At 35.0% G+C, this 12,067-nt stretch overlaps 1 non-coding gene across 1 annotated transcript; it reads right to left on the bottom strand.

The window, feature by feature from the left end:
* Positions 1–3,959: 3,959 nt before the first annotated feature.
* On the bottom strand, positions 3,960–4,032 carry Trnak-uuu (transfer RNA lysine (anticodon UUU)). The gene has a single exon. It is a non-coding gene; the product is annotated as a tRNA-Lys (tRNA).
* Between the last annotated feature and the right edge of the window lie 8,035 nt (positions 4,033–12,067).

Here is a 12,067-nt window from a genome sequence, read left to right as displayed (position 1 = left end):
TTCTCTGAAGAATTGTGTAGTTATTTTGATCTTGTCAGTATTTTGGTATTTCATTATTGGTCATCACACTATATAAGAATTTCATAACCATTACTTTAGAATAGTAATGAGTCCATTATACTTTTTTACAGAAAGTGATATTGTGCAAATGTTGTATCCATAGGAATACAATATTTGAAATGCAGAGATGTTCTTAACTTATCACTGTTATGCTGCAGTACCTGAAGCCCATACATGGAATTTAGCCTGTAATGTGAAACTAAGTTTAGTTAATAAAATTACTACAAAATAATATAATTTAATTGTACAAAATTAATGACATTTCGAACACCCATAATAAAAAAATCAATTTTCAATCGCAGTACATACACTCTTCGTTTTTATAGAAATGTGGAATGCTTATAATTTAATGAACGTACACTTGCGTACATTTACAATAATGGTGCGAGGTAACAACAACAAAAACATGTTGTAGGAATTGTATATTGAATTTAGAGAAAGCAATCTTCTTAAAGACTCTGAATATAGTACAATTTAATATTTAATAACCATTGGTGCAATTCCAGACAGGGAGGTAAATCGTCGGTCGCATCACATACGGTTCTATTCAAGATTTTGTTCATAGTGCAGTTATGTTGCACAGCAAACATGATTCGACCTTTGCAGTACTTAAACCTGGTTAACAGGAAATTACTCCAGCAAAATCAATCGATAAAGTCTAGTCTATATAGACGAATCCAAATCCACGCATTCCTACACCTGACTAGCAGCCTTTAGTTGGGTACCCGTCGGCTACAATGCACCCAAAATGTGAAATGATTCGGCCTTGGCGGAAATTTTAAACTGCATTCCATCACCCGTTTTACACCTTCCGCGAAAACACAAGTAGACAAAAGAATGATTAAAGTTTACAACACAATAGGCTCTACTGTTCCCTTCGGCAAAACACACAGCTTCTACATGGTCTATTCGCTGTTGAAGTGACATAATAATCGGATTCACTACACGCGGTATCTATGCATTGAACCATATCATTCTGATCACTCGCACCTGTACGATAAGTATCTTTGAAAAAAGCGGTATTGTATTCAATCTATGATTGCAGACATACACAGGTGATGAGAGCAACCTGCTTGGAGTGCTTGTATCAGAATACAGGCTGAGTCAAAAAGAAGTAAACTCATGTTTGAGGGGCTGTAACTCGAGATCTGTAAGGAATCTGCTAAAAATGAAAATACCACTGGAAAGAGCAAATTCTTAACTTCTAAATAAAAAAGAATTGTTGCAATTGCTCACAGCAAACTTAAGTTATACTCATTTGAATACAACCACCCATTTTTGTAGCTGCACACGGTTTCACTTCCCAAGTAGGGGCCTACCTATTATATTGATTGGTAAGGCGCAAAATTCAAATGCAAATAAAGTTCTGTGGCAGGTGTGGTTTCCATCAATAATTCCTCCATGTTATAGGGCTCTTTTCAATATGAATTTTACCTCATTGCACTACATTATAATAAAACGAACTGCTAGATCACAAGTGAACATTGCAAGAGTTAGACATGCGTTACAGCAAGACCAAATATCAGCTCAATCCTTTACTCAACATTCCCCAATCAAGCCCCTGCCGGATCGTTCGTAAAGACTTGAATTGGTATCCCCACAAACTATAGTACCGTCATGGACTTTGTTGAATATTGATTAAAAGCAAAAATTGTCTTTTCAATTTAACAAAAAAGTCCTGTTAGCACTTTGCTGATTCGTCGAAATTGAAATGGATGAAATTCAATCAGCCGTGTGCAGCTACAAAAATGGGTAGTTGTATTCAAATGAGTATAACTTTAGTTTGCTGTGAGCAATTGCAACAATTCTTTTTTTTATTTAGACGTGTAGAAAACATAATTAAATACATTTCATTCGGGAGCTATAGCAAAAACAAAAAATGTCCTATACCTTATTTGTTATGGAACAAAGGTGGGTGTTAGGTGGCTTTTATTTGCACAATGGGGCGCTCAAAACACCAGGTTTGTGCTAGCGGGTACCCAAAAATGGCCGACCAAATCCTGACCATGACTTGGCTCGTTGGATTCGTCTATATCCTCCACATTGAATGGTGGACTGCACTTAAGCCCAAAACTGGCACTTGCCAATCAATAATCACCCACTTGAAATCCCCTGACTCGCTGCACTGAGCAAAGTTATGGACAGATATGATTCTGTGTCATATACTGGGTACCCAAAAAGGTGGTTTTGTTACATTTTGATGTGCAGCTTGGATTTCAAAACACTGTCTCTTGAGTATTCCTTCACTTAGAAGATTCAATTAGGTCTTAAATTGAGGCTAATTTATTCTATATTAATCATGTTTTTAACCTGTTTTAAAATAATTTTTAATTATTTTCTTATGACGTTTGGCATGAAATGTGCCAAGGGTGGCTGAGGATTAGGGGGAGGAGGATTAGGGGGAGGGATCCGTATCGTAAATTTGATCTCCCCCCGAGACGTGTCATGATGCAGTCATGTCTACAGTAGAATTCATCTCGACCTTTGCAGGACTTAAACCCCATTAAAAGCTATTAAACCAAGATAACACTCATTGAAACAGCTCAACTGATTAAATCGGATCTTCTTTGGTTGTGCACATGTGTCTGTTTTCAATGTGCGATATCGCAATAAAGCTGGTATTACAGCTTCAGTTGGGTAACCGATTATAAAGGAAACGGAAGGAAACAATGGTATGTGCACCTTTGTTCACGAAATGAGACAATGTCCTGCTTTTTGTTAACCAGCATTCTTGAAAATGAGCAACATAATGATTGTTGACTTAACACGGTTTGGAAATAATTTCTTCATATTTTTGGTGTTATCTGTCGTTTACATATGCTTCCTAAAACACAAAAGTGCGACCCTCTCCAAACACCTAAATTAGCTAAAAATTTAGGACATGTTACAAAACTATATTTTCTAGAATTTCATAGAATAGTTTAAATGTAGCTTGTACCGGTTTTTTGTGGCATCCTTCAGAACGGAGCGGTCCGTTACCAATATAGCTCAATATTTTCGGTCAAATCTCCATTCAATTAACACGGGGAGTTGGCTAGCTATGAGCTAGCTATGCTTTGACCTCACTCATATTCTACGAAAGTGCGACCCCTTCTGAACATCTAACCTAGCTGTAATTTTAGGTCATGTTAGAGAAATATATTTGCTAGAAGTTTAGAGAATAGTTAAAATATTGCCCGGTTATTTTTTTACACAGTGATGTTGACTAGGCAAATGCAATATACTTCTTCATACACTATTTGTTAAGGTCGCGCGTCAATGGTGAGAGCACTGTGTATTGTGTATAGAAAAACGGACAGTAACTGCAGTATGTAGGTAAAATGTTTGAAACATTTCATTTTTACTATGTAACACAAAGGTACCCCAGGTTGTGACACAGGACCTAATACATTAATACTGTAGTGGTGGTTGTATAAAAGAGGTGAAGACCCTGTAGATTTTGTTAAAAGTGAGCTTCGGTCATTTGTGTAGTTTTGATCTTGTCTGTATTTTGGTATTTCATTATTACAAATGATCATCACACTATAATATCATAATTATTACTTTAGAATAGTGTGATGAATGCATTATCTTTTTTACTGGAAATGATATTGTGCGAAAGTTGTATCAATATAATAGGAATACAATTAATGCATGATGATGTTTTTAACTTATCACTATTATGCTGCAGTAGTTGTAGCATGTAGTTTAGCCTGTAATGACTATTGCAATAACTGGTTAAATTGAAACTAAATTTAACTGATAGTAGCTAAACATAACAATAAAATAATTTAGTTGTACAAAATTGATGAAATTTCAAATACACATATATACAAAAAAGGCTTTTGCACTCTTTGTTTTGATAGAAATGCTGAAAATTTTTGATAAAGCTTTTTTAAAAGATAAATGACAAAACATTGCGCCCGGTAAGGGACTCGAACCCTTGGCCCTCAGATTAAAAGTCTGATGCTCTACCGACTGAGCTAACCGGGCTCATATAACATTTCGACAATAACAATAATAATATCAATGATAACAACTATGTGTGATGTTATTAATAGTGGTGGTTGTATAAAAGAGAAGACATGTAGATGAATAAAAAAAAATTGAATTTCGGCCATTTTAAGCTCCTCAGAGGAATTGTGTAGTAACTTTGATAAAAATATCGAAATCTTTTAATAAATGACAAAAAAAATACGCCCGGTAAAGGACTCGCACCCTTGGTCCTCAGATTAAAAGTCTGATGCTCTACCCACTGAGCTGACCAGGCTCATAAAACACAATCAGAATCTACCAAAAAACGTTTCAAAACGTAAAAAGGGGCCAAAGTTTAAAAAAGCTTTCCTGTGTGGCTTTTCACCCTTTTTTAAACTTGGTCCCATTCAGTATAGTAGTAATTTCTACAATTAGGTTTAAGACTGTTCAAAAGCATATAGGCTATGTATTATCAAAATCATTTGGAGGTTTATCATATTGCGTGTTCAGAGAGTAGTAGAGTATTATATATACTTAGCAAATTGACTGTCTGTCAACTTGCATATAGGCCCTACATCTGTACATGAGGCGCAGAATCGCACAAGACGATGAAGAATGTAACAAAGTGAGTATTTGCTACTTTTGCTTAAATCAAAAATACATTATAACGTCTTTACGGAAAAACTTCAATCACGCACGAACATTAATTCATTTACTCTACAAAATGAACAATGACAACTAAGAAAACAAACAAGTAGTCTAAAGATGGCTTCATATGGGTCTTTAGAAACTTTCATAAATGGGACCAAGTTTAAAAAAGGGTGAAAAGCCACACAGGAAAGCTTTTTTAAACTTTGGCCCCTTTTACGTTTTGAAACGTTTTTTGGTAGATATTAATTCTTTTTTTGAAGTAAAAAAAATATTGCGCAGTAAGTGGGTTCTTTGTAGCCATGCAAGGCGAACTAGTTGGATATCCATATTTCGCGGTTAATGGTTCTTTGTAGCCCTGCGGGCCAACTAGTTGGATATCCATATTTCGGGATGAGTGGTTTTTGAAGCTTCGAGGGCAAACTAGTTGGATATCCATATTTCGCGGTTTGTGGTTCTTTTTAACCCTGCGGGGCAAACTAGTTCGATATCCTCATTTCGCGGTTAGTGGTTTTGACGACACGTAACCACCCCAATCAGCTGCATGGGGTAAGAATTATCAAAAAAATTAATAGCTGAACCCAATAGTTCAGCGAGGGACTGGAAACGACATATTGATGACTATATATAGAGTGTATTCAATAAACCCAAGCAGAACGAGAGCTGCTAAGTACTGCCGTTATCCATAACCATAAACACATGCATGATCAGACAACGAGTGTTCAATTTCCTCATAGCTTCCCACGTTGTACACACGTCAGTCGAATTTGGCGGTGTTGGTTTGTTAGCCCTCCAAGCTATAACATCGTTCACTTTTTGTTGAACTTTGTATGTGGGCCTCACTGTAATAACATCAGTCTGATCGGTGTGATATCATTTCAAGAGGTCACTTCACATGATTAAGCTAAACAGCCTAATTCGGCCCTGATTTGGTAAAATGATCTAACTTGAAATTAAAATCGCTGTTTCGAGAAAAAGAGCTTTAAAGTTTGAACACTTGACGTTTTTTTGTTTGAATAAAATAAATTATTAAACAGATCTAATGTCTTAGAAAATATATAAAGTCACTGGCCTTCTCCAAACCTCAGGTTCAGATCACTAGCGTTGGTTGAAGGAACAACATACAATCAATCAATCAATTTATTTCATCCATTCATATTACATACTATATGCCATTACGGCACCCTTGCTGGCCCTGATAGCATCGGACTTAATGTCCAATTTTCTGCATTCAAACTTTAATTTCCTTTTGGTCACGCCCTGCCCATTTGGTAGATCTTCATTCTCTCCATTATAGCAGTTTTTTGTATTAATTTCTTTCTCTCTTTCTTTCTCTCTTTCTTTCTTTCTTTCTCCCCTTCTTTCTTTCTCTCTTTCTTTCTTACCTCCTTTCTTTCGTTTTTCTTTTATTTCTTTCTTCTTTTTTCATTTTCCTTCCTTGCTTTTTTCCTTTCTTTCATTCTTTCTTTCTTCCTTCCTTTCTTTCTCTCCTTCTTTCTTTCTTTCTTTCTTTCTTCCTCTTTTTTCTTTCTTTTTACTTTCTTTCTTTCTTTCTTTCTTTCTTGCTTTCTTTCTTTCTTTCTTATTTTCTTTCTTTCTTTCATAGGCCTACTTTCATTCTTTCCTTTCCTTTTTCCTTTCTTTATTTCTTTCTTCTCATTTCTTTTTCCTTCCTTTCTTTCTTTCCTCCTTTCTTTTTTTCTTTCTTTCTATTTTCTCTTTTTGTTCATTCTTTACTTTCTTCCTTTATTTTCATCAGTCTCTCTTCCTCTTTCTTTGCATTTCATTTAATATCTAGAGTTTATCTGCGACTGCTTTCGCTCGCGCTGCTTTAATTTACGTGTTGCGCCATTTCTAGTACGCACCTTTTAACATCGCGTTTCTCATTTTTATTTTCCGCGCTCGCAGACATTCTCTATTTTGCTTACTTTGATAAAGTAAGCCTACTTTTGTACGAAACGTCAGTGTATAATTTTATATTAAAACATCGTTGAACAACACCAAGTTCCAAAGGTTAATGAACGAGAATGAAAAGAACAGATTAACTTTATCATGTTTGTCTCCCTATGCATGAGTGCGTATATTTATGGCCTTTACAATATTTCCTTATGTTCTTGTTAGGTATGGGGTATTATTAAAATAAAAAATAGTTATATTAAATGAAATCCTGGCATAAATAAATCGTCTTCATTCAATTGTGCTCTCTTTAAAGCAAGTAGAAATAGCTTGTACACTTTCAACATGGGAACACGTTTTGACGTATCTATAATTAGTAAAAAGATGTAGCTCAGCGGCCAGCCAACAAAAATGTCTATAGTAGGCCCTTAGCTGGCCCTATACGTGAAACAAGATTTTCTCTCTGAATTGGCCGTATTTTACGTGTAAGAAAATCAATCGCATTATCGTGTTCACTCAAATATTTAGAAAATAAATGGGTACTTCTGGGTTGGGTGTCTATAGATTGTATAGAATTTAAGTATGATATATTTTCGATGGAATATATTTTTCACTTGAAAAGTTAGTAGTTTTCAGAATTGCAATTTCTGAATATTATATAAAAGGCGAGAATAAGACTATAAATGTAAGAGTATGGGATCATTTTGAATGTTAATAAATGCGAAACGCCGGCGGTAGACACCTGCAAGATCAGGGATTGCCGCGATTCTTGCAGTAGCTTTTATGAATAGAATACAATAGTGGATACAATAGCGGATACAATAGCGGAACAATAGAGCTCTCTTACGGGTAAATAAACCTCGTCGCGTTTTGCCAAATTTCACTTCTTTTTCATGAACTAACCGTTATTTTTTTAAACTTGCGGCAAAACTTCGACCGAAGTTTTTAATAACAATAATTATATCACTGATAACTGTATGTGATTTTATTAATAGTGGTGGTTGGATAAGGTCGTGTGTCTTGAGCTCGCCACCAAAAAAAGGTGGCGACGTTACATTTTGCCAAAGTCGACTCAAAACAAATGATGATATCTCTGTCAAGCAAGAAGTTATTGTCATGCTTGTGGTCTCATTTTATTGCTCAATAAAATGCACTTTCAACCCTGTAAAAAGAAATACTTGAACTTTTTTAATACTGACACTGTGCTTCATAGAATTCAGAATGGGCAGGGTGGCGGTGGTGGGGTATGTGGTGGTGGGTGATGTGGTACACACAAACTCTATGGGATTGGTATTTTTAGTGCGTAATCTGCTTCTGTAAATGCTGTTAAGACTCTATTTAGCATCTAAAAGACTAATGGCCTTACAGCTAAACAATTCTACTAATTGTTTTTAATCATTTATGATTGGTTTAGTCTAGAAAATACAAACTTTTCCATACAAAACTACCCGTTGTCATATTAAACACTGTAGTAAGTAATGCAGATGTCTTCAAAATCTAAAAGTTACTGTAACTTAAAATTACTTATCCAATCATAGTCAAAGTATAGATTTTCTGAAGGGAAATTTGACGAGGAATCTCAATATGGACATATTTTTTCTGTATGGGTTAGGGGGAAAATGTTTAGGTTCAAAATATGTTGAATTGTAAAAAAATCTAACATACTAACAACATACACCCTATATTCCGAGATTACCAAACAGCTGTGATTTTGGATTCTTCCAAAGTCAGTTGGCTCTCCATATCCTCTAACCAAATGAATGTTGTTTATTTCCAGTTTATTACTGTAAGTTGGTAATAAGCAATGCATTGAGTGGCCCATTTTTTGTCAATTTTTTTCATTCCACCCTGTATAACTTGCAGGTCACCCTGTATAATGAGTTGAAATGTATATATTTGAATTGCTTATGCCTTCAGCTTTCCAAAAATGTATACTTTTGCTAGTTTATGGTTGATAATTGTGGAGATAATCTAATTAGAAACCCGATTGGTGTATTTATTTTGGTGTAGTTATTTTGATCTTGTCAGTGTTTTGGTATTTCATTACTTTAGAATAGGATTGAGTCCATTATACTTTTTTTTACAGAAACTGATATTGTGCAAATGTTGTATCCATATATCACTGATAACGACTGTATGTGATTTTAACCGATTTCCATTAAAAAAAAAGGTGTCAAAATGCTCAGGAGGATGAACCACTTCAAATGAGACGTGTAGGTAAAATGTTTGAAACATTTCATTTTTTACTATGTAACACAAAGGTACCCCGGGTTGTGACACAGGACCATATGCAGCGCTCGAAATAAGGCGCGTCCTTGCGTCAAATACCCGTGAAAGTAGGCGCGGACCCGCAAATTTCCGACGGTACGGGTCCGCGTGACCCGTAAAAAATTGAACCAAGCAAAGAGCAAAAATCCTAGTTTTGTTATTCCAATGAAAATCCGATTCACATAATACGTACAGCTCCCTGAGTAGACTTTCATGTTAGTTTCTCATCAAGTTTTCAACCCGGATCGCCGTAGCTAATTCTCATTCTTGAAATTTCAAAGGCAAGGGTCCAGGGTCGGACCCTTGAAAATTGGTGAGGACCCTTGAAATTTCAAAGGCAAGGGTCCGGACCCTTGGATGTTTGTTCTTATTTCGAGGCCTGACCATATGGGAGCTGTTTTTGCTGTTGTCTGTCATTTACATATCAGGGAAGTACGAACATTTGCAGATGCCCCACCGACTCATTTTTTAGCCTACATGTAATGTATACATTATTCCTGATTGGCAGCAAAATATCCGTCAAGTGGTTTAGCTTTAATGCCCTTCGGAAGAGAGCGGTCTACAAGTGAGTGATAGTCACTAAAAGTTGCATTCGATTTACACAGGGAATTTTGCAGGCATGCCGTGCCTTTCCTTTCTAAAACACCAAAGTGAGAATATTTCCAAATATCTAAATTAGCTAAAAATAGGACATGTTACAAAACTATATTTTCTAGAATTTCAGAGAGTACAAACAATATTAGCCGGTTATTTTTCACATAGTGACGTTAACTAGACAATGACCTATGCCTCTAACACAGCACAGCAATTTTGAGAGCACTGTGTATTGTGTATATGAAATGAACAGTAACTGCAGTATGAAGAATATTGGTATGTAGCAAATAACGGTATTGTATTAAATCTATGATTGTACACATACATGACAGGTGATGATTACAGCCTACTTTTAGTGCAGGGCAATACAAATATGATAAAATACAAAAACGATTCTCTTAAAACATCATGCGCACAGTTTCCACCTCGATAAACCTGAACACACATTTTCGTCCTAAGAGCTTCCAAGCAGAGAACAACAAGCAGCGAATGTCTCCACCACAGTCTTTGATTACACTACACGGTTGAGAACATAGTAATGTAGGATCTATGAAGCTTCTAGCTAAAAATTGAGCCTCTTTGATTGGTTTTTGTCGAAACCTCAAATGTTCCCTTCATCCAATCAGAATTGTTTTTTTTATATCAAACGAAGGCTAACACTTTCCCCTAAAAACACGTTTAATCACTAGGTCAACATATCCCATATAGCACAGTTCAATGTTATAGCAATAAGGCGAATGTGGAAAATCTGTTGAAAACTACCTATCCAAGCACATTGTTTGACCAAAATGTAGGTTTTAAAAGTCAAAACCTTAAGGGCTGGGGTATGAACGTTTGGACAGTATTTATTTTGGGACATTAGAACACATCAGACATATCGAATTGCATTCTGAATACGAAGAATGTCATTCTGATATCAAATAATTTTGATTTTTTGAAATTCGCAATTTAATACACATTTTATGACAAATCATTAAAATTGATATTTTTGATATTTAACAGTACTCGATGTAAACTTTATAAATCTGATGATTTGTACTTAAAGTGTATGTAGGTGGGATGAAAAGCCGACGATCAATTGAAAATTTGGACCTTTCGTATTGAATATATGGATTTTTTTTCCAAAGACACAAAAAAAATTAGGTCTTTTTGGGAAAAAAATCCATATCTTCAATATGAAAGGTCAAAATTTTCAATTGACCGTCGGCTTTTCCTCCCAGCTACATACACTTTAAGAATATATCATTAGATTTATATAATTTACTTCGAGGACTGTTATATATCAAAATTTGAAAAATATCAAATTTTTATAATTTGTCATAAAATTTGTATTATATCGTGATTTTCAAAAATGAAAATTATTTGATATCAGAAAGACATGCTTCGTATTCAGAATGCAATTCGATAGGTCTGAGGTGCTCTCATGTCCCACAAATAATACTGTCGAAACGCAATAAACGCTCATTTTAGATCCCTTAAGTGTTCCTTACAATATTTTTCAAATTTTATGTCGTTAAATGAAAAAGCACACTTATATTGTCCATATACTAGAGTTACTAGAATGAGCAATGGTTAATTCTCTTTAAATTGCAAATCTTGTGCAAAAAGTTACTTTTTTTGCATGTTTTGTCATACGGTTGTAAATTCAATGAACTATGACTTTTAAAAAACAGCGCTTACAAATCGATATGTTGTATTCACCTATCGCTATGCAATTAACCTTGCTGCGTGATTAATTCTACAGCGAAAACGACTCAAAATTTGAAACATTTTTGTTTAAATGGTAGGCTTAAAATCGGACCACGCCTCTTTAGATAATTCGTCGTCCGTATTCCATAGTGGCGTATAGTGGGGCGCCGCGAATAAACAACTTTTCGAGAAAATCGGGTTTGAAGAAATGCCAATTTAAAATCGAGTTGTGTAAATCAGACATTCGTTATATTTTGTAAATGATGTGAAATTTCTGTAGTAAACTAAATAGATTTTATTGTTATATATTTTTCAAAAGAAATAAATACATACTATTGCTGGCAAACTGACAATAAAACTATACGTCACTATGGAAAACGAACAAAACGCAATACCCTAACCTTACGTTAACCGTACGCCACCTCGGTCGCCGTGTAATCCCTATGGCGTTACTTTTCGTCGTTCGTATTCCATAGTGGCGTATAGGTCCGATACGCGTACGCCACTATGACATACGATGTTTTTCATTTTTGCCGATATTTCATAATTATAAAATGTGTATAAAAAGTGGCGTATGGTCGATACGCCACTATGGAATACAAAAATGTCACTTTGTAACTATACGCCACATTTAATTAATTAATTACTAATTAATTAGCTAATTATGACTGATGAGACTTAGAAAAATGAAAGAGAACATCATTAAAAACATATGTGCCAATTTTCAAAAAATGACCAAAAATCACTATACGCCACTATGGAATACAGCCGACGAATTGCTTTGTCTATATTCAATATAATAACAGAGAACATCGTCTCTGATGATAATAAGCGATACGTAGCCATGTACTGCAGTAAAATAATAAAAAAGTTAATTAAATGAATTAGTAAAAGTTTCATTAATATTGTCGAGTGGTCGTTGTGCAATAAAATGAAAGTCTCGAAGGACAAGTGAATG

This window comes from Amphiura filiformis, chromosome 4 (genome assembly GCF_039555335.1).
Source record: "Amphiura filiformis chromosome 4, Afil_fr2py, whole genome shotgun sequence".
In the NCBI taxonomy this organism is placed as follows: Eukaryota; Metazoa; Echinodermata; class Ophiuroidea; order Amphilepidida; family Amphiuridae; genus Amphiura; species Amphiura filiformis.
The sequence above is the reverse complement of the archived record's forward strand: the minus strand, read 5'-3'. Positions and strand labels throughout refer to the sequence as shown.